General features: G+C 44.3%; 2 long non-coding RNA genes across 6 annotated transcripts in view; one reads left to right on the top strand and one right to left on the bottom strand.

Annotated features, from left to right (window-relative positions):
• Positions 1–1,229: 1,229 nt before the first annotated feature.
• On the bottom strand, positions 1,230–11,069 carry LOC115512156. Of its 2 annotated transcripts, none has more exons than XR_003968298.1 (3): positions 10,925–11,069; positions 2,889–2,939; positions 1,230–1,370 (listed from the first exon to the last, which is right to left on the bottom strand). It is a non-coding gene; the product is annotated as an uncharacterized LOC115512156 (long non-coding RNA). The 2 variants fall into 2 exon arrangements; XR_004343523.1 differs by lacking the exon at positions 1,230–1,370 and adding an exon at positions 2,513–2,726.
• The window catches only part of LOC115512155, a 31,730-nt gene continuing 15,396 nt past the window's right edge, over positions 10,814–27,147 (top strand). The window contains exons 1-3 of one of the 4 annotated variants that reach the window (XR_003968293.1): positions 10,814–10,892; positions 20,466–20,726; positions 22,691–22,880. This is a non-coding gene — a long non-coding RNA (uncharacterized LOC115512155). Of the gene's footprint in view, positions 10,893–13,805; positions 14,327–20,465; positions 20,727–22,690; positions 22,881–27,147 lie in introns of those variants that run through there. The other 3 variants (XR_003968291.1, XR_003968294.1, XR_003968292.1) reach the window with 3 other exon arrangements.

Genomic DNA, 27,147 nt, shown 5'->3' with positions numbered 1-27,147 from the left:
CCCTTCCATCATTATTACTCCAAGTTATTACTTTTGCAAGAACTTAATGTACTTTGGTTCCTGTTTCTACATCTTCTAATCTATCTGGCTTGCTGCCACTAGACTGATGTTGCTTAACATACGCTGAATAAATGAATAACTGAGGCACAGTTTTAATTACACTACCTGCTGGTTACCTCCCTATTGTTCATTAAATATTGTTCAGACTCCTTAGCCTGAGTTCCAGACTCTCTGCATCTGGTTCTAGAATCTATCTGTATTTTTTCAGCTTTAAATCTTTCATTTACCCCGTGTTTCAGTCAAATATGCCATCATTTTTCAAGCTGTGTTCTGTAATACAACAGTGCCCTTCAGGAGGTTAATATTTGTTCCTTGACAAAAAAAAAGTTCTTTGATAATTAAATTTAACTAATGTCAAACAGCTTCCCTGTGCAATCTCTCAAAGCTTTTACTATTCTAATATATACTGTGAATTTCCAACTGAAGGGAAAAGCATTTGGTATTTCTCCATGCTATTTGACCATGAACTCTATTGAAGGGACTATTACTTATCTCATTAGACACTAATGTTCCCAGGAACGCATTTTGAAACAGGCTGATACAGATGCGTCTTTATTCCCCAAACATACTCCATTTCTAACATCATTCTCTTAGATTAGGATAGCAGTTCTTACTGAGGTTGATTTTGCCCTCCAGGGGAAATTTAGCAATGTCTAGAGACATTTTGGTTGTCAGAACTGGGAAGGGTGTCTAATGGGTAGAAGCCAGGGATCTAAACATCCTACAATGCACAGGACAGCCTCCCACAGCAAGGAATTACTCCAGCTCATAATGTCAGCAGAGCCAGGGTTGAGAAACCCTGATCTGGAGTATCCTCCCCTCACTTCTTCCCTCTGTATTCATTTCTTATTCAAAGCTGTATTCATTTCTTAGAGTCCAGGTCAAATAGTGTCTCTTCAGTGAGTGCTTGCTTTTATCACTTAGATTTTCTCTCTCCCAAGGGACAAATTCAACAGCGATTTGTGTATTTCCCTCTTATAGCATGTATCTGATTCTTTCCCATGCTATACATATTTATCTATATTTATAACATCTTACACTAGGCTATATTTTAGGACAATAGTGTCCGATGTGTAGCGACAATATCGTGATTAGTTGTTGTTGTTGTTTTTTCCCCCCAAATAGCACAGTAGAAACAGGAAGTTCTTGCTTGAAAAACAAAATGAAGCTTTATTTAACTTCCATTTCCATTACCTTCTAAACTTGTCTTGTCACCTTTTCCTTCATGTTTTCCCCACATCTTTCTTTTCCTTCCACATCCATTGGCATCGCCCTGGTTGAGGTGTTATGACTCTGTGTCCCTACTACAGCTGAAGAGAGAGAAAAGTGGTGTCAAGGACAGAGCTCCACCCTGCAGTCTGACCCCAGCTCTGACCTCCGCCAGCTGCGTGGGCCCGAGCAAAGTACTTGCCCTTCCCAGGGACTGTAGCTCTCCTGCTAATGTGGAGGTGATTGTATCCACCTTGCAGGTTTTTGTGAGGATAAGAGACATGTATTGAAAGTCCCGGAATCACAGTGGGTGCTCAGTATAAGGGTTCTGATAGCCAATGGCTTCTGAAGGGGTCGTCTACCCCCAGACTCTGCTCCAAAGCCTTTTCTTTGATTCTCCATCGCCCACAAAGCCTGAGCTGCTGGTATTCAGAGGCCTGGATATTCAATCTACTCAAAAACGCTTACCTCTCGTTGTCCTTCCCAAACTCTCATCTTATGACAACCTGGCTTATTTGCTGTACTTCAAATAGATGCAAGCATTCTTGTCTCCACTCTGGCTCATAGGGACTCCCCCTCTTGAAAACTCTCCCTATATACGAATTCCACCCATCCTTCCATCTCAGCTCTCCTCTTTGTTCTGTAAAGTCTCCTTAACCCTCTCTGCCTACACAGTCCTTTACTTTTCTGGATATTTATTTATTTATTTATTTGTAAAGGTATTTATTTATTTACAGAGAAATTGAGAGCAGGGAAGAGGCAGAGAGAAAGGGATCGAGCGAATCCTAAGTAGGTTCTGCACTGCCAGCGCTGAACCAGATGTGGGGCTCGAACTCACCAACCGTGAGATCATGACCTGAACCAAAGTCAGACTGAGCCACCCAGGTGACCCTCTGGATATTGTGAGTCCTTAGATTCTTCCACCAATGAGTCAACTAATTTCCATTTCTGACAATATTTCTCATGTGGAGGGCTATTAAAATGCACCTTCTACGATGGTCTAGCTTGTGTGTGTTTTCTGGCTTTGTCATTTTAGATTGTCAACCGCTTGAGGACAATGAGCATAACCTTACCAAAATTGCCTTGCATGTACCAGAGGCTCCAAAACTATTCAGTCAAAAATATTCAGTCTTCTCTTAACTTGAAGCATGTCTTAAAATACTTCTTCTCTTGAAACCTTGTGCCCACCTTTAGGGGGTTCCTCAGGCACAGGCAGAAGTGAGCATGACACCCCAGGCCCTGGATTTAGCATGGAGTCACAGGGGAGCCAGGGGCAGGCTGGACGCCGAGAGAAATCTTACAAACAAGAATAAAGGCAATCCGACACCAACATTTTAATTAATAATTTTAATGACTTACCCAAAATAATCCTCTTGATTTGGGGGGATTAAATTCCACTTGATAAAACTACCAATCCATGTGGAAAGATGTCTCATGTGCTGTTCCTGTCTCGGGACCTGTTTTGACAACAGGGGTCATTTACCAAAGTGTGCAGCTGGTGGGAGCCACCGTCTCCAGGCAAGTGTCAACAGCCCCGCATCTTTATTTATGCTTCTTTTTTTCCCCACACATACTCCATTCCTACCATCATTCCTGTGGGCCAGAACAGTGGTACTCACCAAGGTTGATTTTGCCTCTTCTCTTAAATCTCATGCATCAGGCATTAGCCTCTGAAAAATCAACAGCAACAGTTCAGAAATAATTTCAAACCCAAAGAGAAGTTATAAGATTAGGAATAGTACATAGTATACAACACACACCGTACAATCAGATTTATCCTTTTTACTCATTTTATTTGTGCTCAATCTCCCTTCCCCTTGTTCTCACTCTAGCTCTCGAATTTTGTTTTTCTGAACCATTTGTGACTAAGTGACATATATCAAGTCCCCTTACTAAATACCTCAGCATATACTTCCTAAGAATAATGCTGTTTTCTTGTGTAACTACAGTAGAGTTATCCACTTTAGTAAATTAAACATTGATACTATTCTTTTACCTAATCTACCATCTGTTCTCTAATTTTGTTAATTGGTGCAATAATGTTGTTTATAGCATCTCCCCCACCCCCAACATAAGATGCAGTTTAGGGACAAGGATTTCATGTCATTGCCATGTTCCTTTAGTCTCCCTTACTCTGAAAATTTTCTTTATCTTTTGCACATCAACACATACAAAGAATAAAGTTCCTTTTTAAAACACAAAATGTTCATTGAGTGAAAACCCTAGGAATGCCTGGGTGGCTCAGTCAGTTGAGCTCCTGACTCTTGATTTCAACTCAGGTCATGATCCCAGAGTCATGGGATTGAGTCCCATGTCAGGCTCCATGCTAAGTGTGGATCCTGCTTAAGATTCTCTCTCTCTCTCTCTCTCTCTCTCTCTCTCTCTCTCTCGGCACCTGGGTGGCTCAGTCAGTTAAGCATCGACTTCAGCTCAGGTCATGATCTCACAGTCTGTGAGTTCAAGCCCTGCGCCAGGCTCTGTACTGAAAGCTCAGAGCCTGGAGACTACTTTGGATTCTCCCTCTCTCTCTCTCTGCTCCCCCCCCCCACTCACAGTCTGTCTCTCCCTCTCTTTCAAAGATAAGTAAACATTAAAAAAAAATAAAAGGTTCTCTCTCTCCCTCCCTCTGCCCCTCTCCCCTGCTCCTGTGCTCTCTCTCTCTTAAAGAAAGAAAGAAAGAGAAAGAAAGAAAGAAAGAAAGCCCTAAAGATCACACACACACACACACACACACACACACCAACTTAGAACTAATAAATGAATTCAGTAAAGTTGCAAGATACAAAATCAACACACAAAAATCAATTGGGTTTCTATGCATTAAGAATGAATCATATGAAAAGAAAATTAAGAAAACAATTCCATTTGTGATAGCTTCAAAAAGAATAAAATACTTAAGATTAAACTTAACCAAGGTTTCATCAAGAAGGTGCAAGACTGGTATACTGAAAACTACAAAACTTTGTTTAAAGAAATTAAAGAAGACACAGATAAGTGGAAAAGCAGCCAACAGTTATGGACTGGAAGAATTAATATTGCTAGAATGTTCATACTACACAAAACAATCTACAGGTTCAATGAAATCTCTATCAAAATATCAGTGGAATTTTTTGGGGCGCCTGGGTGGCGCAGTCGGTTAAGCGTCCGACTTCAGCCAGGTCACGATCTCGCGGTCCGTGAGTTCGAGCCCCACGTCAGGCTCTGGGCTGATGGCTCAGAGCCTGGAGCCTGTTTCCGATTCTGTGTCTCCCTCTCTCTCTCTGCCCCTCCCCCGTTCATGCTCTGTCTCTCTCTGTCCCAAAAATAAATAAACGTTGAAAAAAAAAATTAAAAAAAAAAAAAATATCAGTGGAATTTTTTGAAGAAATGAAAAAAATCTTTAAATTATTCATATGGAACATCAAATGACCTCAAATAGCCAAGCAATCTTGAGGAAGAAAAACAAAGCTGGAGGCCTCACACTTTCTAATTTCAAAATATATTACAAAGCTACAGTAATCAAAACAGTATAGTATAGTGTAAAGAAAGACATACAGACCGATAGAACAGAGAGCCCAGAAATACACTCTCATGTCTGTAGTCAAATGATTGTCAACAAAGACACTGAGGTTACACAATAAAGAAGAGATAGTCTCTTCAACAAATGGTGTTGGCACTCTCTCTCTCTCTCTCTCTAAACTTAAAAAAAATTTTTTAAGGAATCTACCCCTGAAATCATTGTTGCACTATATGCTAACTAACTGGGATTTAAATTAAAAAAAAAAAAATTTAATGGTTAAAAAAAGAAGAAAAAATAAAAAATAATAAAAATAAAATTAAAAAAAAACTTTTTTAAAAAAGGGGCACCTGCATGGCTCAGTTAAACATCCAGCATTTGATTTTGACTCAGGTCATGATCCCAGGGCTGTGGAATCGAGCCCTGTATCAGGCTCTGTGCTAAGCATGGAGCCTGCTTGAGATTCTCTCTCTCTCTCTCTCTCTCTCTCTCTCTCTCTCACTTATGCCCATCTCCCCCACTCACACATATGTGCACTCTCTCTAAAACAAATAAATAAATAAATAAATAAATAAATAAATAAATAAAATTTTAAAAACAAATGGTGTTGGGAAAACTGTTGTTCAAAAGAACAAATTTGGATGCTTACCTTACACCATATAAAAAATTAAACAAAAATGCATTAAATACCTAAATATAAAACCCCAAACTATAAAACTCTTAGAAGAAAACATACGGGAGAAATTTTATGGCTTTCGCTTTGGCAATTATATTTTGGATATACCAAAAGTAAAGGCAACAAAAGGAAAAAAATAGACAAGTGAGACTACATCAAACTTAAAAACTTCTGTACAGCAAAGGAAACCACCAACAGAGTGAAAGGCAATATATGGAAAGAGAGAAAATTTTTGCAGACCATATGCTTGATAAGGGGTTAATAACCAGAATATATAAAGAACTCCTACAATTCAACAACAACGAACAATCTGGTCAAAAATGGACAAAGGGCTTGAACAGACATTTCTCCAAGAAAGATACACAAATGGCCAGAAAGCTTATAAAAAGATGCCCAACAACATTAATCATTAGGAAGATACAAATCAAAATCACCTCACGCCACCAGAATGGCCTGTATCAGAAAAATAGAGGATAACAAATTATGGCAAAAATATGGAGAAAAAAGATCTCGTGCACTGTTGGTGGGAATGTAAATTGGTGCAACCACTATGGAAAACAGTATGGAGTTTCCTCCAAATATTAAAAATATAATTTACCATATGATCCAGCTATCCCACTTCTGGGTACATAAAAGAATAGAAGGGAAGATCTTGAAATATTTGCACACCCATGCTCATAGTAGCATTATTCACAATGACCAAGAGGTTGAAGCAACGTAAATGTCCATCAACAGATTAATGGATAAAGAAAATGCGGTTTCTACATATAGATAGAATGGAATATTACTCAGCCTTAAAAAAGGAAGGAAATTCTGACATAGGCTACAAATGGATGAACTCTGAGGACATTATGCTAGCTGAAATAAGCCAGTTATAAAAAAACAAATGGTGCATTATTCTATTTATATAAAGCACGTAAAGTTGCCAACCTCTTAGAAACACCCAGTAGAGGGGCGCCTGGGTGGCTCAGTCAGTTGAGCATCCAGCTCTGGCTCGGGTCATGATCTCACTGTTTGTGAGTTCGAGCCCTGCGTCAGGCTCTGTGCTGACAGCTCAGAGCCTGGAGCCTGCTTCAGATTCTGTGTGTCTCTCTCTCTGCTCCTCCCCCACTGGTGCTCTGTCTCCCTCTTTCTCTCTCAAAAATAAATAAACATTAAAAAAAAATTTTTAAGAAAAAAAGAAAAGAAAAAAAAAAAGAAACATCCAGTAGAATGGTGGCTGCCAAGCACTCTGGAGGAGAGGGAAAAGGAGAGTTGTTCCATGGATATAGAATTTCAATTTTGCAAGATGAAAAAGTTCTAGAGGTCTGTTGCACAACAGGGTGCATATAGTTAACACTACTGTACTGTAAGCTTAAACATGGTTCAGACGATAAATTTTATGTTATGTGGGTTTTTTTTACCACAGTAAAATTAACTAAAGAGAGGGGGAGACAGAGAGAGACAGAGAGAGAGAGAGAGAGAGAGAGAGAGAAATTCCCCATCATTTGGGATTGTTGAATGGCTTCTTATGGTTAGATTTTAGTTATGCCAGAATATCACCAAAGTCATGTGTTCTTGTGAGGGTGTCCTATCTGGAGGCACATAATGTTCGCCCATTCTGCATTGCTGATGTGGATTTTGATCTAGACATGATCTTATCTCTCCACTGGACAGTTACCCTGCTTCACCCTGCAACTGATGAGCACTCTGCAGGGAGACACTTTGAGACTATGAAAATATCCTGCTCTTTATTAAAATTTCCCCTAACATTGGAATCCATTGATCCACCCTTGTCTATATAAACTTTTACTATGATGGCTTTAAAATGATGATTTTTCAACATGAAAAATTTTCAGATATTTTCAATGATCTCTTTTGTCGGTGATTTATTGGCTGGCACTCAATATTGTGTTGTAAGCAAAAGCTTTTCCTTCTCTACTTATTTATTTATTTGTGCGTTTGTTCATTCCATTATTTATTATTGGCATGGATTCATAGATTCCCATGTTTTTAATAGTCTATAATTCATTACTGCCCTCCATTATTTTAGTGCTCAAATTGTTCCATAATTGACCAGCAGAGGCCTTTTCCAGCTGCTCCTGTGTCCTTATGCCCCATCGTTTTCTGAGTACCTGCCCTCTGGCAATGCAAAATGTTTGGCATTTTAAAAAATCTAGGTAAAATCAAGAGAGAGACAAGAGCAAAAGAAAGAAGAGAAATAAATATAATAGTGGGATTAAAAAAAGGAAGAGAAAAAGAAATGAGTAGGGGCATTGTGGGGAGATTGTGAGTACAAATTCAGATCCACTGGCCCCTCTGTGAGATGTGGCCCATTCCCTCACCATCTTAGACAGCAGAGCTGTGCCTGTGAGAGGCCACAGTGGACTCTGCATGCTGGGCCTTTGGAGGTGACAGGCTTTGTGTATTGTTCATGATTCTGTCCACTGCAAATGAAGGAAACCCAACACAAAATCGGGGCGGGGGGGAGACAGAAACAGAGGTTGAGAATTTATTGCTTCATATGTCTGAAAATTTATGGGGTCAGTTTCAAACAAAGCCAATTCTAGATGCTTGAATGGATCTCAGAAACCAATCAATATCTTCTCCCACCCTCTACGCAAAGCCTCTCTCTGCTTGGCTTTATTCTCTGTTGGCTTTATTCTTGGTCGGTCTCTTCTCCCAAGTTGGCAGAGGTGCTTCCTGTCCGTGCTAGAATAATCCTATTAGTTTAGAAACTCCAGCAGAAATAGAGCACCTGTTTCCCAATGATTGCGACAAAAATCTCAGGAGTGTCCTTGACTGGCCAGCGCCTGAACCAATCCCTGCGCCTGGGAGGGGCAGTCCTCTCATTGGCCAGGCCCCGGCTGTGTGTTCCCTTCCAGGGTTGGAAGTAGGGGTGAAGTTCCTCTTAGACCACTTGGGTTGAGAATGTAGGGAGGGGCAGCTTCCCAAAGAGCCCTTAGGAGCACGCTTACCAAAGGGAGCAAAGGGATGTCGGGAGAGCTAACACAAAACTTCACGGTGTGTGGAACATACACATGATACCAAATTTTGAGATGCGCAAAAAACCCGTAGCCCAGCCTCTTTGTCGTGACAATCTTTCTCCCCTTCCCACAAGGCTCCTTTCAAGAAAGAAAATATCTAATCTCTTCTCCCAAGGAAAAGCCTCTGTCCATCTGACCTTGCCTCTAGCCTGAGAAGTGCGGGCCGGCCCCCGGGGCCCAGCCACAGGGAGAAGAGGAAGTGAGCAGCCCTGAAGACTTTATGGAATGGCCCTGTCCCCACCTGGATGGGTCTTGTTTCATCATTTCCCCCACAGCCTAGGCAGGCCCAACAGGGAAATGTCAGTCACGGTGGTATGTTACGCCATGTCAGATGGCAATCGAGTGTGCTGTGAACATAAGCTGACAGGAGAGCTCCAGCAATCTGCTTATCTGGATGCCACCCTTGCTGAGTAAAGGGTCATTATCAGAATTATTCACACAGAATTATAGCAGTTGGAAGTCTGCAGATTATTCATTACATCACCCTCATTTTAGTTGCTCAGCACAGATTGAACCTCAAAGGAGCCTGCCCTCACTCCTTCCCCCTTACTCCTGCCCCACTCATTTTCCTGGCACATTACAGGCTTTTGCCCTCCCTCACCCACTAGCCACCAGTGAGAAGTTACATTAGGTCAGCCCCAGGCATGGTCCTTGCTGTGGCCCAGGATCTCTTTTCTGAGTTCACTGCTCCAATATGAGCGATGTCACACACCAGGAGGCCTCTAAAGGAGAAGGGCTTGGGGTGCCTTGCAATTAAACCCATCCTAGTATGGTCCCACCACCACCTTTGGTACCAAAATGTCCAAACAAGCGATTGAATTGACCTATTAAATTTCAGGTCTAGTTCCCACAGCTGCGGCTGGCTTAATAAACATCTTGCAAAAGAAAAGATACCAGTATTTGGAGAAAGAGGCACCTTTGAGAACCCATAGACCCACCAAAATGTTCCCCAGCTTGCTCACGTATGCCAACCTTGGTCTCCACCCTCACCACACCCACCGATCCTGCACCTTCTGGTCCAACAAGCCCGCACCTGCAATCCAAACACACTTAGAGCTCACCCAGCACATACATATCTCCATGCACAACCCAACCAGATTGATGGTAGAGGCTGTGGGAAAGAGGCAGGAAGAGAGACTGTGGTTAGCAAGGTGGGTTCAAAGGCGTGGGCTTCTTCATTACTACCATCCAATAACAACACGTAAGAATACCATGCTCTGAACTTCAAGACAAGCATGGCCAGAGGAGAATCAGGGCTTATGGGGAAGGGAGAAATACTCTTTAGCCTGTTTACCAACTTACTTTTTAAATGTGCTTCAAATTCCTGAGTATACATATAGTATTTAAAATAGTGCTTTAGAACCCAGCAACAATTTCCTGCCTCACCCCTATCTCTGGGCACAGCCGCTCTAGACAACTAATGTCTTTGGAACTGGATGATTGAACGTGGTGCACAAAATCAGGGTCAGCCCGTTAACCTCTTAGGGTGCTGAGTGGGACAGATGTCCCCCTTGTTCTTGTAGGCCCAGAGGCCAGAGAATCAGAGACTTGGGCTGGAAGGGATTCTGGAATGCATCCAGCCAAACTTCTAACTACCCAGAGTGGTGGAGAAACCTCCCTTCACACATGGCCATCCAGAGAGGACCCACGGATAGACCCTGTGTATTCACTTCCTAGGGCTGCAATAACAAAGTACCACAGACTAGGCGGCTTACACAACAGAAATTTACTGTGTCCCAGTTCTGGAGGCTGAAAGTCCGAAATCAAGGAGTCAGAAAGGTTGATTCCTTCTCGGGGTTCTGAGGGAGAATCTGTTCCAGGCCTCGCTCCTTGGTGTGGTATTCTCCCTGTGTGTATCTGTATGTGCAAATCTCCCCTTGGTAGAAGGACATCGATCATATAGGATTAGGGCCCACCTTGTTGACCTCATTTTAACTTGATTACCCCATCTCCAAACAAGGTCACATTCTGGGGTACCATGGAATTAAGAAGTCCTATATATGTATTATTTGAGAGAGAACATCATTCAATTCACAACATGGTGGTTCCCTTGACCTCTCAACCAGTTGTGTCTCTGCTCTTAAAGTAGTGCCTTGGCAGTAACACCTTATGATTTTTCTGTCAAACTTTCTAGTGGCTGAGTACTTCTGACAAACTCTCACGTCCATGGCTAATGAGGAGTTCTTGAAATCTGAGAAGTCATGAGATCAGAAGCCTAGGCTTTGTTTTCCCCAAGATCTCAGGGCCATTGGCTGCTGAAGGCTAGGAGGGGTTGTGAAAGGCCCCCTTGTCATGGTCTTCCCCTTCCAGTTCCCCTCCACTCAACTCTGAGCCTCTCGTCGCTGGCATCTCTGCGTCCCAGCTGAGAGTGGTAGATGAGCAAGTGGCAGCAAGGACATCTGTACTTGGGCACTCAGTAGATCAGGTAAGAGGAGCAAAATCACATGTGGTACTCACCCCAGTTACCTGAAGTCCAGGTGCTTCAGGCATCTTGAAACGAGTGAACTGACAAGATTGTTCCGGCCTTTGGCCTTTGCAATTGGGGATGCATTCGTGACTACCTAAATGGCCCAGGAAAGTGATTGATAAAAGACTCGCCCTCCTTTCAACCTTTTCTAGTCCCGGACAAGGAAAAACAAACCAATTTGTGCCAGAGAAAACTTCTACTTGCCTGATTGCACCCCCTTCCTTCCTCCACACCCTGGCCTCCTGCCCCCTCCCCCCAACTTGTTACTCCTGATCTGTGAGGTGAATGGCTCCTTCTGAGTTGGGTTCCTGTTTCATCTTCTTCCTGCTAATTAACGTGAAGTACCCGTTTCTGAGAAGTGCCCAGCTATTTATTTCAGAACAGGCAAGTCTGAACACAGTTCTACCAACCACAGTAGGAGAAAGAAGAGGTAAAGGTACTTGTCTCATCCAGGCGAGAGCCATGGGCACTGGGGTGCTGACACTGGGGAGAAGGATGTTCATTTTTACGACATAGAGTTCAGGGTCTTTGAGATCCTTTCTGGAAGGGCAGCCTTACCAGTAGGCAAAAAAGGGGCTTCCTATAGTTGGAGGGGCTTCAGGCAAGGTCTACTGTGCATAGCCATAACATAATCAACTGCCCGCCCCCCTGCCATTATACTATTAGAAATTCTATTCTTTGGCTCGTTCATGTAGGTTTTGTGGAACCACCTTTAAAATGAAGATAACCTCAGGGGCGCCTGGGTGGCACAGTCGGTTAAGCGTCCGACTTCAGCCAGGTCACGATCTCGCGGTCCGTGAGTTCGAGCCCCGCGTCAGGCTCTGGGCTGATGGCTCAGAGCCTGGAGCCTGTTTCCGATTCTGTGTCTCCCTCTCTCTCTGCCCCTCCCCCGTTCATGCTCTCTCTCTGTCCCAAAAATAAATAAACGTTGAAAATGAAGATAACCTCAGAGAGTATTTTACTTTAGCAAGAAAGGCTTCTTATAATTGGGACACAAACTTCCCATATTGGTCGGGATGGGCTATTGTGGAGTTAGGGAGAGAAGTGGTCAGAGAAAGGATGGGCCCCACCAGCTAAGTGGGAGTAAGGGAGCCTGATGAAGAATTTTGCTTGAGGATTTTCCTCAGGGATATCTTTGTTCTGTGGTTACCAATCAGAAAGTGTCAAGTTGAGGTCACTTTAGTCATTGCCATCTACAAAAGAGGACAAAGGCCAGTTTGTGGTCAGGGATCCCAAGGCAGGAGGTTGGATATGGGGACGGTTAAGTTTGTAATGCATTAGTCTTGGAAAAATGGTCTTTAGTCAGTGAAGGAAGTTTTAGATGAGAAGGCAAGCCTGATAGGCCTTTTTAATTTAATTTAATTTAATTTAATTTAATTTTCTATTTACTGCAGAGAATTCATAGGGAAAAAATCAGGATTTCTCAGGCAGTTTTTCCTTTCAAGAACCCTCACAACTAAAGGGTAAAATATCACAACTGAAATGACTTTTTCTCATGCTGTGAAAGACGCAAAGAGGAGCATCCCCTCTGGGCTGCACGGTTAGAATGTTGTTATAAAACTTGGGCCTGGGTACTTTAAAATGGGGGAAAAAGACTGAAAAGAGGTCTGTCAGGCTGTGGAAGTTTGGGTATTCCCAGGCTTTCACAGGTAATACAGACTGGTTCCCTGCAGCCTACAAATCAAAAGATCAGGCTCCTTTGTGCAAGGAATTTGCATCTGAGGCAAAGATTTATAGTGAATGGCCACCAGATGGTGTCTTAGTTCTCTTCAAGTTAATATCCTGGCTTCCTTTGTTCTCTTGATGAGAGCTGACATTTCATGGGAAGAATAGTCCATGCCAGGGAAGATGGTGAGACCAAAGGGGCCACAAATATGATTTCATTTGTTCAGCCTGACAAGACTCCAAGCTCATAAATGCGGGGAGCTACAATCACTGACCTAGAGCTAATATAAGTGCATGTTTCTTCACACAGTGGGATGCAACGATTAAAGTCATATCAGCTCCCAACATGTATTTGGATCTGACTCAGTGTTAATTGCTTCCACCAAGCGTGTTGATGCTGGATTCATAGCTGATTTTCTAGCTCTTGGGGTGTTTGTGTGACCTAGCTTTAGAGGGAGATGAACTCTTTTCTTATGAAACCATCTTTACAAACCACACTGACATTCTAAATAAATCATGTCAATTTAATTAAAAAAATGATCTTTTAGAGACTGAAACAAGTTTTGTTTTTGTTTTTGTTTTCCACTAGAAGGAGAAAACAGGAATCCAGATTGGAAAATTTGGTTCTAAATGAGCATAGTGATCTTTACAAGTTTCTTCTCTTTAGCAGACATCTGTACTGCTCTTCCAAAAGGATTTCACAGTCAGCCAGGATAACTGGTCAGACGGCTCTGAGTTACAAGATCTCAGAATCTGGAGAGTGGGTGTAAGCTGATAATGCAGTAAGGGAAAAGGTTGATACTTCCCATGAAACAGCTCTGTTCACTTCCTGGGACTGTGTCTTCTCTCCTTGGGAATGTTTGACATCTGGCTGTCACTGCCAGTTTTATTATTTAGCGTGCACACACACACACACACACACAATGAACCTTAAGCAGAGCTTGAAGAAAGAAGTATCCTTGTCTCCCTCCGTCTTTTTCCCTTTCATTTTCCAAGTCCCTAGGCATCAATGCTTCATGTCTGTTCTCCATTGTTTATCTCAGAGCATGGAGACGAGCAGGCCACGGTTGAGCCAGCCAGGAGGTCATTTTCTCCCCCATCAAGGAATAGTCAACATCCTGATGACAATTCCTGTAGTTCCTCAGCGCCTGAGGTTGTCAGAGAAGAACATGGTCAGACCATCCGTACTTCTGTGACTCATTCTCCCTGAAGAGACCATTTGTGTGGATTTGAAATCTGTTTCCATGGCAGCAAGCCCCTGGCTGGGCTCCTGTCACAAACTGTCTCTCCATCTTTGCAAACCAAGTTCAGTTTATTCTGTTTTCACATATACAAATGTGTGCCACTGGTCAGAGGCCTCCCAGGGATTTCAGAGACTGGGTTTGGGTGTGCTATTGACAGTAACTTTCTCCTTCATTGATTAAGAACATCCACGTTAGTATGGCATGCATCTACTTCTTTACCAGTATTTACTTAAATGTTAATTCTAACACACTACTTGCAGAAAACAAAAAGGTGCTGCAAAGGAGCTAATTGGAAATGATGGCTTGAGACCCCAGTTCTCTCACATCTTACTTGTCAACTAAGAACGGCGGCAGTGCAGCTGATGGAAATACACCATAGGAGTCAGACCAAAGGGTTAAACTCTTGGTTCTGCCACGTGGAGGCAGTGTGGCTTTGCACCAATCACAACTGGGAATAAGTTTCCACTCCATTCCCAGACCGAGGTAGGAAGGCGGAGGGGCCAGGTAGATCTTGGCAATCGGATCGCTGGGTTGGCTGTGCACCACCTGGTGGTTAATAGAAATAAAGCAGCCTCCTGAGCAGAACACAGCTTTAGAGCAAGAGGGACTTTTTTCAATGATTTAATCTTGCCCTCTTATTTTTCAGTGGAGAAAATTCAGGCATAGAGAGCATGACCAGCTTGTCTGAGTTCTCACAGTGCTAGAGTGTTGTCATTAAGAGCAAGCATTCTGGCGTCTCTGTGTCTGAATCCAGACTTGGCAGTTGGGAGCCAGTGTAACCTTGGGCAAGTTTTGTAACTTCTCAGCAATCAGTTTTCTTATCTATGAAACAGAGAATAATGCTCACTACCTCAAGGGCTTTAAAGAGTGAATTAAGCAATGCATGTGGAAGTGCTTAGCACTGTGTCTGACCTCAATAAGAGATACATCTCTAGAACACTTTCTCTTACGGTAATATTCTGTATTTATATCTTCCCCCTACAATGGAAAACAGTCGCCAAATATCTCATTTTGACCTGGAAGTAGGAAAAGAAGAATCTCAAAGACCATTGGAGAAAGCAGAAGCAGATAATTTGGCTTTCAGATAGAACATTTGACTTTGGTCACTGAGCAAAGGGAGAGTGGAAGTGACTTTTGGACGCCATCATGGCTTAAGTTCATTATCACAGATTAAATGTCTTGGGTACTCTATCAATATTTGTTACATGAGTGAAGGTATAAGGGCCTGAGCACATGTGGGCAGGAGTGGCCCTTGTCCCAGAAGAGAGACACAGGAGGAGAAACTGTCCACTATGGCCCCAAACACTATGCAGCTAAAATGTCTCTGGCTTTCTCTGTTCTTGTGGCAATGGCATTTACAAAGCTCACTAACTTAATGCTACTGATACGATATTCTTTAAATAAGTGTGGATAACTTCATCCTGTCTGTGACTGGCTTAACAGTTCTGTTGAAAATAGGACGAGTGAACTTTGCCAGAAGCCAGGCAGATAGGAAGGGAGACAGGAAATGAATACCTCTACCTCTTTCTATTCCTTCTTTCTGATCTACTAATGGTGCCTCCCATGGGTCTGTCCTAAGCCAGAGCCAGGGGGCAAGGAGCCTGGGTGATGCAACCCAGAGATGTCAGCTTCCCAGGTCAGGGATTCATGCAGAAAATGAATCTCTGCAGAACAATGGAGAAGAGTGTGCGCATCCAATGGTGTAAATGTGTGCGTGGAAGTTTACATTGTTGTGTTATTTATAAATTAACTGCATCTCTCTCAATTTGAAGAGGTTCTTTATAACTTCATCTTATGGGGCTGTCTTTTCACTAGCACTAGTGGTTTTCCCTCCCTTCCTTTCCAAGCCTTTTCCCTAGCCTCCAAATTTTTGTTGTGGCTCTTAGCTAATATCCAATATGAATGGGAATAGTAGGAGCTTATCTGGAAATAGGTAGAAAAACAAATGCACCATTCTAGAACATTCCTCACCTTCCCCCAACTTCAGTATGTTCTCAGGCACCTGCTCACGATGCTGGTGCCTAAGAGTCAAGGAAGAAAAGGTAGACACAGAGGGTGAAGTGGGAGACTCACTGAGAAGGAAAAGGGTAGGAAGGCTCCATTTTGTCTTGATTTGCAGTAGGCACCTTAGCTATGGTTCCTTCACTCTATTTCTATATGACCATGGATCCACTCATGTAATTAATTAGTATTTATTGGGCATATAGTTTGTGTCAGACACTGTGCCAAGCACTGACGAATAACGCACAGCTGGTCTATAGGGATCTTACAGTCTACCTTACACTGGTGCTCATGACGTACAGCTGTTATGCTCAGAATTCGTGTTCCCCAAAGACCACTAGGGAGCCGAGTCTGATGCAGCGGTGAGATACCACCGGGGAGAGAGAGCAAGTTTCAAAAGCACAAAGGTTTTATAGGGGTCTAGGGGCAGTTGGTGAGGTAATGGCTGTGGCCTCAGCCGATTGGCTGGGGAAGGGTTGGAGTCCTGTTACGCAGGTCCCCAGGCGTGTTTTGATGGGGAAGTTTGAACGGGTGAGCGGGAGGTTACTCAAGGGGAGGAGGCGTGATCAAGGTGAAGGACACAGAACAAGATGGAGTCGGCCGGCGTAGGCCCGCCCTTTCACAGCGGTTCACACGTGCCACACAACAAGATAGCCTCCCTGACAGAGATGTGCCCAGGACACAAAGGGGGCCAAGAGGAGGGCACTGAAAAGTTAGGGGAGGCTTCCTGAGTTGACTCTTAGGAAATGAGTATGGGACCAAGAGATTAACAGATGAAGAGAGAGATGGGACAGTCGACACACCCGGCAGACGGGAGGTCTTGTGCAAAGGCATAAAACAGCGAGATGAGTTTGGGGCCGACTCTGGAAGACTGGGGCAAAGAGTGTGTGGAAAGGCCTACAGATGTTTATTTATTTATTTTTGAGAGACAGAATAAGAGAGAGACAGAGAGGGAGAGAGAGAGGGAGACGGCACCACACTGTCCCCACTGTCTGTGTGGAGCCTGATGTAGGGCTCAAACTCACAAACTGGGAGATCATGACCTGAACTGAAATCAAGAGTTGGACACTTAACCAACTGAGCCACCCAAGTTCCCCAAGGATTTAAATTTTATTCTGAAGGCAATAGGACTTCCTGTGAGAGTACACCATTGGTAAAAAACAACCACGGTTGTATAGTGTGGAAGCTGAAGGAAGGCTGAGAAATGGGCGTAGCAGGTTTTCACAGTAAACCGATTGACTGATGGCAAACCCTGACCTTAGCCAGTGGTAGTAAGAGATGAAGAATAAGGGGTGACAGTGTAGAAGGAGAGGACAAAGAGACATGGCATCCAAGAACATCAGCTTCGGTTTCTTCCTTACGTAATTCTGGTTTTCTGCTTACACAAGATTACTCTGTGGATTTTGATACCTGTTTCAGGTAAATTCAACATGGACAGGGCAGAAAACCCTTTAGATAAATATCTATTCTTTACAGAACACGGGGTCTCAACTGTCTACTTTATACACAAATTTCTACTTGATATCAGAGAGATATGACATGACCTTGAAGGCTTATTCTTGGCAAGAGTTAAGTCCCCTGGAAACTCTTGCTGGGCTGAAACTTAGAAGCAGCACTGAGAAGGGCCAGTGCCCTCAAGATCTCAGGTCAAGGGTATTATGTATGTCTCTGCTTGGACTCTTTTTAGGGTGGCCAGCAATGCAGATCACTGCCTTAAGTGAGGCAAAGGGGATCCTGGCTGTTTGGTTTTGATTACTTTCTTTCAAAATTCTTCTTGTTGGTGTGGAACAACTAAAATTAAAACATGTTCCATAGACTGACTCCACAAGCTTTCCTGACTTACCATTGACTGGCTCTGTGTCAACTCCCTAGGTTTATACCTGTACTCTGGAGATTGGGTGTTGGTCCCATTTCTAGAAAGGAACCATTTTGGAATGAGTGTTGCTGGTAGGCATTTTCTCTGGGAGCTTCTTCCCAAATAGCACGAAAAGTCTCAGGTGGAGAGTTTTGGAGCTATCCACAGTCCATGTTCAGGAAGCTTCCCATCTCTATGAACTATGAGATTAGGTTAACATTAGCTGACCTTTGAAGCTGAAAGGTTTGTTTTGAAAGCACCGATTTAATTTTCATTCTGGTTGTAAATAGTAAGATTAAAGCATAGTGCTGAGGATTCTGACAGGACATGTTTTTTAAAAACCTAACTGACAATGAAATAGCTTAATGCATTAGTAAATGTCCTTGCAGTAAATATAATAAAAATGTAAAATCATTGAAGCAACACTGTAAAATAGCATATAAGTACAAAACACATTTGTTAAACTGTGTTTATGTAAGTAGATTGCTATTTGAACAGAATTCCAACAAAAGTTGTTCACGATAATCATAATAAAAAAGCAATTACAATACTGGTGACTTCGAAATGAGAATTTCTTGCATTTTCAAAGAACGAAATTATTTTCCTGAAGGAGTCCACATAGAGAAAGGCAAAGGAACATGGACACCTCTGCCTGAAGCATTCAGCTGCTGAGTTAGAATTTGCAAATCAATACTTATTTGCATCTAATTCTCAAACAAAGAAGAAAGCCATGGAATATTACTGCAAGGAGAAACGTTAAAGATTATGAGGAATTTCTTGGCGCGCCTGGGTGGCTCAGTCGGTTGAGCGACCGACTTCGGCTCACATCATGATCTCACGGTTTGTGAGTTTGAGCCCTGCATCGGGCTCTGCTGCCAGCTCAGAGCCTGGAGCCTGCTTCTGATTCTGTGTCTCCCTCTCTCTCTGACCCTCCCCCACTCATGCTCTGTCTCTCTCTGCCTCAGAAATAAACATTAAAAAAATTTTAAAGAAAAGATTATGAGGAATTTCTTTGAGTAAACTAGGAGAAGGCAAAAAATGCTAGGAAACCAACTGAGACATACATAAGTGTGCAGATGGTTGACCTATCTAAAGCAATTTTGACAAAGGCTTACCTGTGTAATCCCAGTAAGCCCATTTGTAAGAAGCAGCCCACGTAACTGGCTCCAGAGAGAAGATAAACACGCATTAGATGTGGTCCTTGTACATTTGCCCTGTAGTTGGGAACATAAGACGCTGGGACACAAGACAAGTACAGACATGTAACTCATACCACAAAGCGGCCATCGCATGTGATTTGAATACATCCTTTCCTCTCTTGAAATTGAAACTGTGTACAGGCAGTTCAAGTAACTCAACAAGTGGGCGACAGAAGCATAACGGCATGGCTTTAATGTTATTTAAGAATAGCTTTTGGGGTGCCTGGGTGGCTCAGTCGGTTAAGCATCTGACTCTTGGTTTCGGCTCAGGTCATGATCTCGCGGTTTTGTGAGTTTGAGCCCCGTGTCGAGCTCCGTCTTGACAGTGTGGAACCTGCTTGGGATTCTGTCTCCCTCTCTCTCTGCCTCTCACTCACTTGCTCTATCTCTCTTTCAAATAAATAAACTTAAAAAAAAAGGAAAAGAAAGACTAGCTTTTGTGGTTCAGCTTCACCGTTGTTTAAGGCAGATCCAGAACATTCCCCCCTATATATTCCCTCTCTTGGCTTTCTTTAACTCTATGTGGGAATAACAGAGCTGGCTGACTGAGCTGGGTTTGGAGGCAAAGACTGTCTTGTCACTTAAGGTCACTGTGGTGACTGACATTCAAATAAGGGTGACTACAGTTGTGGGAAAACGGCCCGTCAGTTTGGGCTAAAACCCAAAATAGCAGTGGTCTCATGTGAAGGAAGACCATGGTAGGCAGTCTGTGCCTAAGAGGGTGTCTCAGGGACCTAGACTTCTTTTCTCTTGCTTCTCCATGATGCTCAGCATGAGGCTTCTACCCCATTGCCTCAAGGTGGCCGGGCGAGGCCAACCATTGCACCTGGATTTTAGGCAGTCAGAAAGAGGCAAGGGGGAAGAAGGCCATGTTCTACCCTTTAAGGTTGCACCTTGAAGTCTCACACAACATTTCTACCTGTATCCCATCAGCCAGAACTTGGTCAGACACAACTAGTTGCAAGAGAGGTGAGAAATGTGATCTTTCTTTCTTCTGGGCAGCCATGTGTCCAGTCACAACCAGGACCTCTAGCGGGAGGCGTGAAGGGGGAAAAAGATATCGGGAGTTTCTGCCATAAGGAATTAGCCAAGGGGACAAATGCATGAAGGATTCTTCCAGACATCATTTTTTGAGTGGCACAATTTTCCCTGCTTATCTAGGGAAGAAGGTTGAGCCTGTGTTAGCAGAAGGCAAAGGCCTATGACTCTCACCAGCTCCTACCGGTACAGGAAACTAGCCCCCACCCCACGCATTTGCTTCCTACCTGACCTTGATAGCTTTGTATTCATGTTTTTATTGAAGGAGAGACCATCGGTTTCCGGGTGGCTCAGTCGGTTAAGCCTCTGACCCTGTTTCAGCTCAGGTCACAATCTCTCAGTTTGTGAGATCGAGCCCTGCATCAGGCTCTGCGCTGACAGCGTGGAGCCTGCTTGGGATTCCCTGTCTCCCTCTCTCTGCCCCTCCCCCACTTGCTCTCTATCTCTCTCTCTCAAAATAAACAAACATTAAAAAAAAAAAGGAAGAAAGAGCCGAATTCTGACATCTGTTTTCGCTTTTTCTTTACAGGATCATGTATAAATCTGACCGTCTGTGGCATTTCAGCCCAGGTCAGAACCCACCAGAGAGTTCCAGGTGCTTCAGCTAGGGAGCTGTAGCCCTCCTGAGGGCACCATGCTGCAGCACTGGTCTGTTGGGGAAGGGAACCATCCAGGGAGTGACCAGCAAGCAGTCAACAGGGGGACGTTCTGCAGCTCACCTGTCCTGTAGCAACTGCAGAGACACCGGTGCGGGGGGATGGTGAGGAACTGCAGTGAACACAGAGCCAAGGTGGGCACTGAATGACTCTTCTGTCTCTGGGGCAAAGCTGCTCACATTGTGTGCGACAGTGGGGTCTTGGCCTCCAGTGGGTTACTGTGTCCTCTCAGCAGCAGACAGATGTATTCAGAGCCCAGAGACACCCCCATCTGGCTTCAAATGTGACTCTGCTATTTATCAGCTGGGAGACCCCAGCAGGTTACATAATCTCTTTATGCCTCAGTTTCCTCATCTGTAGAATGGAGGTATACTTACAGTTTCCTGTGGCTGCTGTAACAAATGTGCAACGTGTGTAACAAATTACCATACACTTGGTGGCTTAAAACAACACTTCCACTATCCTGGACACCAAAGCCTGACATCAGTATCCCTCCAGAGGCTCTAGAGGAGAATCTGTCCTTGCCTCTTCCAGCTTTGGATGCCTGCCAGTATTCCTTGGCTTATGGCTACATCGCCCCAATCCTGGCTCTGCGGCCACCATGCATTCGCCTCTCTGTGTGTCTGTAGTCTCTCTCTGCCTTTCTCTTCTAAGGACATGTGATGGCATTTAGGACTCCCCCAGATAATTCAGGAAAATCTCCCTACCTTGAAATCCTTAACCACATCTCCAAAGACTCTCTTTTCCATATGAAGTAACATGTACAGATTGCCAGAATAGAATGCGATACCTTTGGAGAGTGTGATTCAGATACCCTTGGGTATCTTTGGGGACTGTCATTCAGTCTCCTACAAGGAGTATTGTAGTGTGACTTCAGAGCGTTGTTGTGAGCATCAAATGGTTCAGTGACATAAAGTGCTTAGAACAGGGTGGGGCACACTGAAATCACTATGAAAGTGTTGGATTTCGCTGTGCTTTTTATATAGGTAAAGTAACAGGTAAGATGGTAAAGGATGGACGGAGCCAGGGAACCCAGGTTTGAACTCGGTCCCAAGACCTTTCCACTAAATCCCACATTCCCCCTACAAAACCCATTTCTTCTTCCTCTTCTTTTTCTTCTCCCTCTTCTCCTTCTCCTTCTCCTTCTTCCTCCTCCTCTTCTCCTTCTCCTTCTTAAGTAAGCTCTATACCCAATGTGGGGCTTGAACTCCTGACTCCCGAGATCAAGAGTCACATGCTCTACACAACAAGCCAGCAAGCGCCCCCAAAACCCATTTCTGAGCTGCAGGTTTCAGTGAACAGGCCGCGGAATGGGAAGGGTGTAAACACTTGCAAATCAGTGCTCCCCAAATGCTCAAGCATCCTTTCAGAAGGTTGCTCTTTTGGGGCACCTGGGTGGCTCAGTCGGTTAAGCGTCCAACTTCAGCTCAGGTCATGATCTCAGGGTTTGCGAGTTCAAGCCCTGCAATGGGCTCTGTGCTGACAGCTCGGAGCCTGGACCCTGCTTCGGATTCTGTGTCTCCCCCTCTCTCTGCCCCTCCCCCAACTCACACTCTGTCTCTCTCTCTCTCTCTCTCTCTCTCAAAAATAAACGTTAAAAAAAAAAAAAAAGAAGGGTGCTCTTTGGCTCCAGGCTGCTCTCCCCTCATTTTTGCTTCTGTCTGTGCTGGCATTTCCTTTCTCCCTACAAAGAAAGTTAGTCCTGCCCATAGCAAATAGAGGTCATATTGTGAGAATGTGGTGGCTGCACCCAAAAGATGTACAACTTGTTTTAACCTGGGACATGTCATGTGTATGTGTTCCCTACAAGCTTGTGTGTTTATCGACCAACACAAACTTGTGTATCAGAAAAGGTTAGGTATGCCTGTTTCTCCTTGTGTCCTTAGGTGGCAGAGAACAGAGACAGGAGGACTCTAAAGGCACTGATGGCATTCGTGAGGGTTCACCCTTATGACCTCAGTCAATCCTAATCACCTCCCAAATGCCCCACCTCCTACCCATATGGGGAGTAGGGTTTCAACATATGGATTTGGGGGGAATACAAGCATTCAGTCCATAGCACATGAAGAATTAGAGTGTGCTCCTTTTTCTGTTCTAGAATGGCTTCACATGGGAGCCAGGGTCCAGGCCATCGGAAACAGGAACTCAGAACTGCAAAACTTGGCTGAACTGCTTTTGGTAATAATCGTGCCCATTCACCAAGTATAATGGACATCTCAGACCTGCATTGCCTTTTGTGTTTCTCCTTTAAGTATTTTTCTTCCACCTGTATTCTGACACATTAAAAATAAATCAAGAAAACACTTTTTCTCCTTAATTTTTTTTCCTTGAAACGATTTTCTAGAATAGGCAGTGACTCATGCTGCAGGCTTTATCCTTATCTGGGCAAACGACAGGTGGGAAGTTAAAAGGCGTCCCCTCTTTGCCACTCTCTGAGAAGGGGTGGGTGGTGAGAAACAGCCACCGCTTCCTCACTATGCGTCTAACCCCGTCTCCCTGCTCACCTCAGCCCTGCTGTTCCTCCGCCTCCCCATCCCTGGCAGCCCATCAGTGAGCATTCAGTCCTGGGCAGAAATCTGATAACTGGGTTTGCAGTTCTGTCTTTGAAAGGAAGGTACAAAACCCTAAACCTGAAACTGAACAGTAAAAGAGACTTGAGTATGCCTGCCACCTCAAGCTGCTTGCAAATCATGTCCCAATATCCCCTTTTCCCTCCAATTCACAGAGTCCCAGTTAAAGCAATTCTCATCTGAACGTGAAGGCCTTGGTAAAAAGGACTCCCAGAGGTGGTGGAGAGAGCTCTGGTCTGCATCTAATTTGGGCCAAAGGAGAAGAGCGTTGGCGACCCTGGCAGGTTTGGGGTGGGACCCTTGATTTCACGTGTGCCCCAAGAATAAATAACAGTACAGCCCTCGTGGGGGGAATCTATAAGATGTTTGGTATGTTGGTTAGAAACTGCCGACTTGTCGGGGCGCCTGGGTGGCGCAGTCGGTTAAGCGTCCGACTTCAGCCAGGTCACGATCTCGCGGTCCGTGAGTTCGAGCCCCGCGTCGGGCTCTGGGCTGATGGCTCAGAGCCTGGAGCCTGTTTCCGATTCTGTGTCTCCCTCTCTCTCTGCCCCTCCCCCGTTCATGCTCTGTCTCTCTCTGTCCCAAAAATAAATAAACGTTGAAAAAAAAAATTAAAAAAAAAAAAAAAAAAGAAACTGCCGACTTGCCGACTTGAGAATAGCAGATTTCAGTATCTGAGCTTCTAAAAAAAGAAACCAGTCAAGGAAAAAGGGAGCTTCTCAGAAATAAAATTCCAAGCAGAGAAATATGAAGGTGCTACTGCTGGAGAAAGAGGCAGTGTCTTCAGCAGCCAGCCGACCTCCTGCTGGGTCTGCCCCGAGGTCCTCCTCGGGGACCCTGCTTCTCTTCCTGCTGTCCCGGAGGCCTGGAGTTTGGCCCGGTTTCCCTTCCTTGTCAGAATTGTTCCCACCAGCCCTTGGGCTTTCCCGACTCCCTAAAGTCATCTGCCAAGGCGGGCAGCCTTTGAAGTTCATTTATTTTCTGTTTGCTTCCACAAGTCTGCATTGAACTCCTTTGGCTTTTAAGGCTTTTTATTGGCAAATCACTGAGAAAAACAGATGAGGGTCAGACATATGCAATTGGGAAGACATTCCAGAGGCTGCAAACATCTCAAGGGCCTTCAGTGTGGCCATCCTCAGAAGGTACAAGGAGGCACTGCCGTCCCGCCCTGCCCCGCCCCCCTGCTGCGCGGCCCCTCTGCACTACCCTCTGCCCTCTCATCCAGGCACCTGCCCTGGGAATGAATGGTAGTGGCTGTGCAGGTGCGGGAGGCGGGATTGGTGGCACAGGTGCCATAGAAGTGCCAACCTGTGCTCATCACGAATACTTTCTCCACAAAGGAATCGTCTTCAGGTGCTTCCTCACAGGACCTTAAAGCATATACAGACTTTGCAGAGGCTCAAATTGCAAAGATGGGCAGAGAAACAGGACAGAATGGCGTTGTAAAGTAGGGACCTCCCACCTAAATGGCAACTGCTAATTCAAATACCCTGAGCAAATTAGGTGACAGAACAGGACCACCTTAAGCCTATACAGCATCTCTGTGTCATTTAAGAAATGGGGACCCTTCTCCTGGGAGGTGCATGCCTGCATCAGGGCCACGGCTTGATGAGCAGAGCCTGGCTGTATTTCAGTGTTCCCTTGTGCCACTGCATGGGCACACCCGTCCTCTGTGGATGGCACCTCGTGTAAGGCAGTAGGGAGGGCCATGGGGCTCACTGGGGCTGTCACTCAGCCAAAATCAAATGTTCCCACCTGGGGCCCAATGTTGCCAGATATTCTAATTTTTCAAAAAAAAAAAAAAAAGCTAAGCATCCAGCCTTTAATGTGAGTGCTCCTGGTAAATGTATAAATGCAGGCAACTATTCCAAATATTTTCAAAATGTCATAGGGACCTAATAAAACAACTAATGGCCTCTGAGGCAGAAGATCAGGAAGCCAGGCCCAGAATGGCCTGACGCTGGAGAAGGGCAGTAGAGGTAACAGCCATGGTTTTTGTTTTGTTTTGTTTTTAACTTTTTAAAAAATGTTTTATTTTGTTTTGGGGAGAGAGAGAGAGAGTGCATCCATGCACACATGTGCAGGCGTGAGTGGGGGAGGGGCAGAGAGAGGGAGACAGAGGATCCAAGGCAGGCCAGATACAGGGTTAGAACCCATGACCCTGTGAGATCATGACCTGAGCCAAAGTCAGACGCCTTACCTTTACCAACTGAGCCACCCAGGCTCCCTGCCTTGGGGTAGAGTGAAGGGCAGACAAAGAAGGCAAAAGAAGGGGGCAGGCCTTGCCCTGGGATTGACCTTGAAGAAACCAGAATATGGTAATATTCCACCTTTCTTCTGCTCTGTGCCTTTTGCTATGGAGAGGCCTGGAAAGTGTGAGCAGTGATGCTGAGTGTAGAATGAAGGGGCACTCGGCTTCTCCCCAGTCCACACTTCTGGCTCAGCGAATTCATCATGAGGACCCACACATACACTGCACGCCCTGTGTCAGGCACAGCTCTGGGCATGCTTACTCTGTCAGTTCTGTCAGCAACCCTGTTAGGTGGGCGTTGTTATCATCTCCGTTTTCAGATGAGTAAACAGAGGCTCAGAGAGACTACATCACTTGCCAAAGGTCACACAGCTAGCAAATGGCAAGGTGGGATTAGAGCCCAGGCAGTCTGGGCCCGGAGTTTTAACCACCACCCCCCCTCAGTGTGAGAAGAACATATAGACAGGAAGGACTCTCAGTTTCTGAGGTGCATGTGGTCCTCCTAAACTCATTCCTTGGCTTCTGCACACCCTGGGTGTTTGAATACTTTAAGCCACGTCTGTGTGTATCCACAAACAATATATCCAATTGTTTGGCAAATTTGTAGACTTTATATAAATGGCACTATACTTCATGTAGCCTTCAGCGACATCTTTTTTCTTAACCCTGGGTCTTTTAAATTTTTATTTATTTATTTATTTATTTATTTTAATTTTTAACCTCTATTTGTTTTTTTTTTTTTATGAAATTTATTGACAAATTGGTTTCCATACAACACCCAGTGCTCATCCCAAAAGGTGCCCTCCTCAATACCCATCACCCACCCTCCCCTCCCTCCCACCCCCCATCAACCTTCAGTTTGTTCTCAGTTTTTAACAGTCTCTTATGCTTTGGCTCTCTCCCACTCTAACGTCCTTTTTTTTTTTTTTTTTTTTTTCCTTCCCCTCCCCCATGGGTTCCTGTTAAGTTTCTCAGGATCCACATAAGAGTGAAACCATATGGTATCTGTCTTTCTCTGTATGGCTTATTTCACTTAGCATCACACTCTCCAGTTCCATCCACGTTGCTACAAAAGGCCATATTTCATTTTTTCTCATTGCCACGTAGTATTCCATTGTGTATATAAACCACAATTTCTTTATCCATTCATCAGTTGATGGACATTTAGGCTCTTTCCATAATTTGGCTATTGTTGAGAGTGCTGCTATGAACATTGGGGTACAAGTGCCCCTATGCATCAGTACTCCTGTATCCCTTGGGTAAATTCCTAGCAGTGCTATTGCTGGGTCATAGGGTAGGTCTGTTTTTAATTTTCTGAGGAACCTCCACACTGCTTTCCAGAGCGGCTGCACCAATTTGCATTCCCACCAACAGTGCAAGAGGGTTCCCGTTTCTCCACATCCTCTCCAGCATCTATAGTCTCCTGATTTGTTCATTTTGGCCACTCTGACTGGCGTGAGGTGATACCTGAGTGTGGTTTTAATTTGTATTTCCCTGATAAGGAGCGACGCTGAGCATCTTTTCATGTGCCTGTTGGCCATCTGGATGTCTTCTTTAGAGAAGTGTCTATTCATGTTTTCTGCCCATTTCTTCACTGGGTTATTTGTTTTTCGGGTGTGGAGTTTGGTGAGCTCTTTATAGATTTTAGATACTAGCCCTTTGTCCGATATGTCATTTGCAAATATCTTTTCCCATTCCGTTGGTTGCCTTTTAGTTTTGTTGGTTGTTTCCTTT

The sequence above is a fragment of the Lynx canadensis genome, chromosome B1 (assembly GCF_007474595.2).
Source record: "Lynx canadensis isolate LIC74 chromosome B1, mLynCan4.pri.v2, whole genome shotgun sequence".
NCBI classification, from domain to species: domain Eukaryota; kingdom Metazoa; phylum Chordata; class Mammalia; order Carnivora; family Felidae; genus Lynx; species Lynx canadensis.
This window is presented reverse-complemented; position numbering and strand designations above follow the sequence as displayed.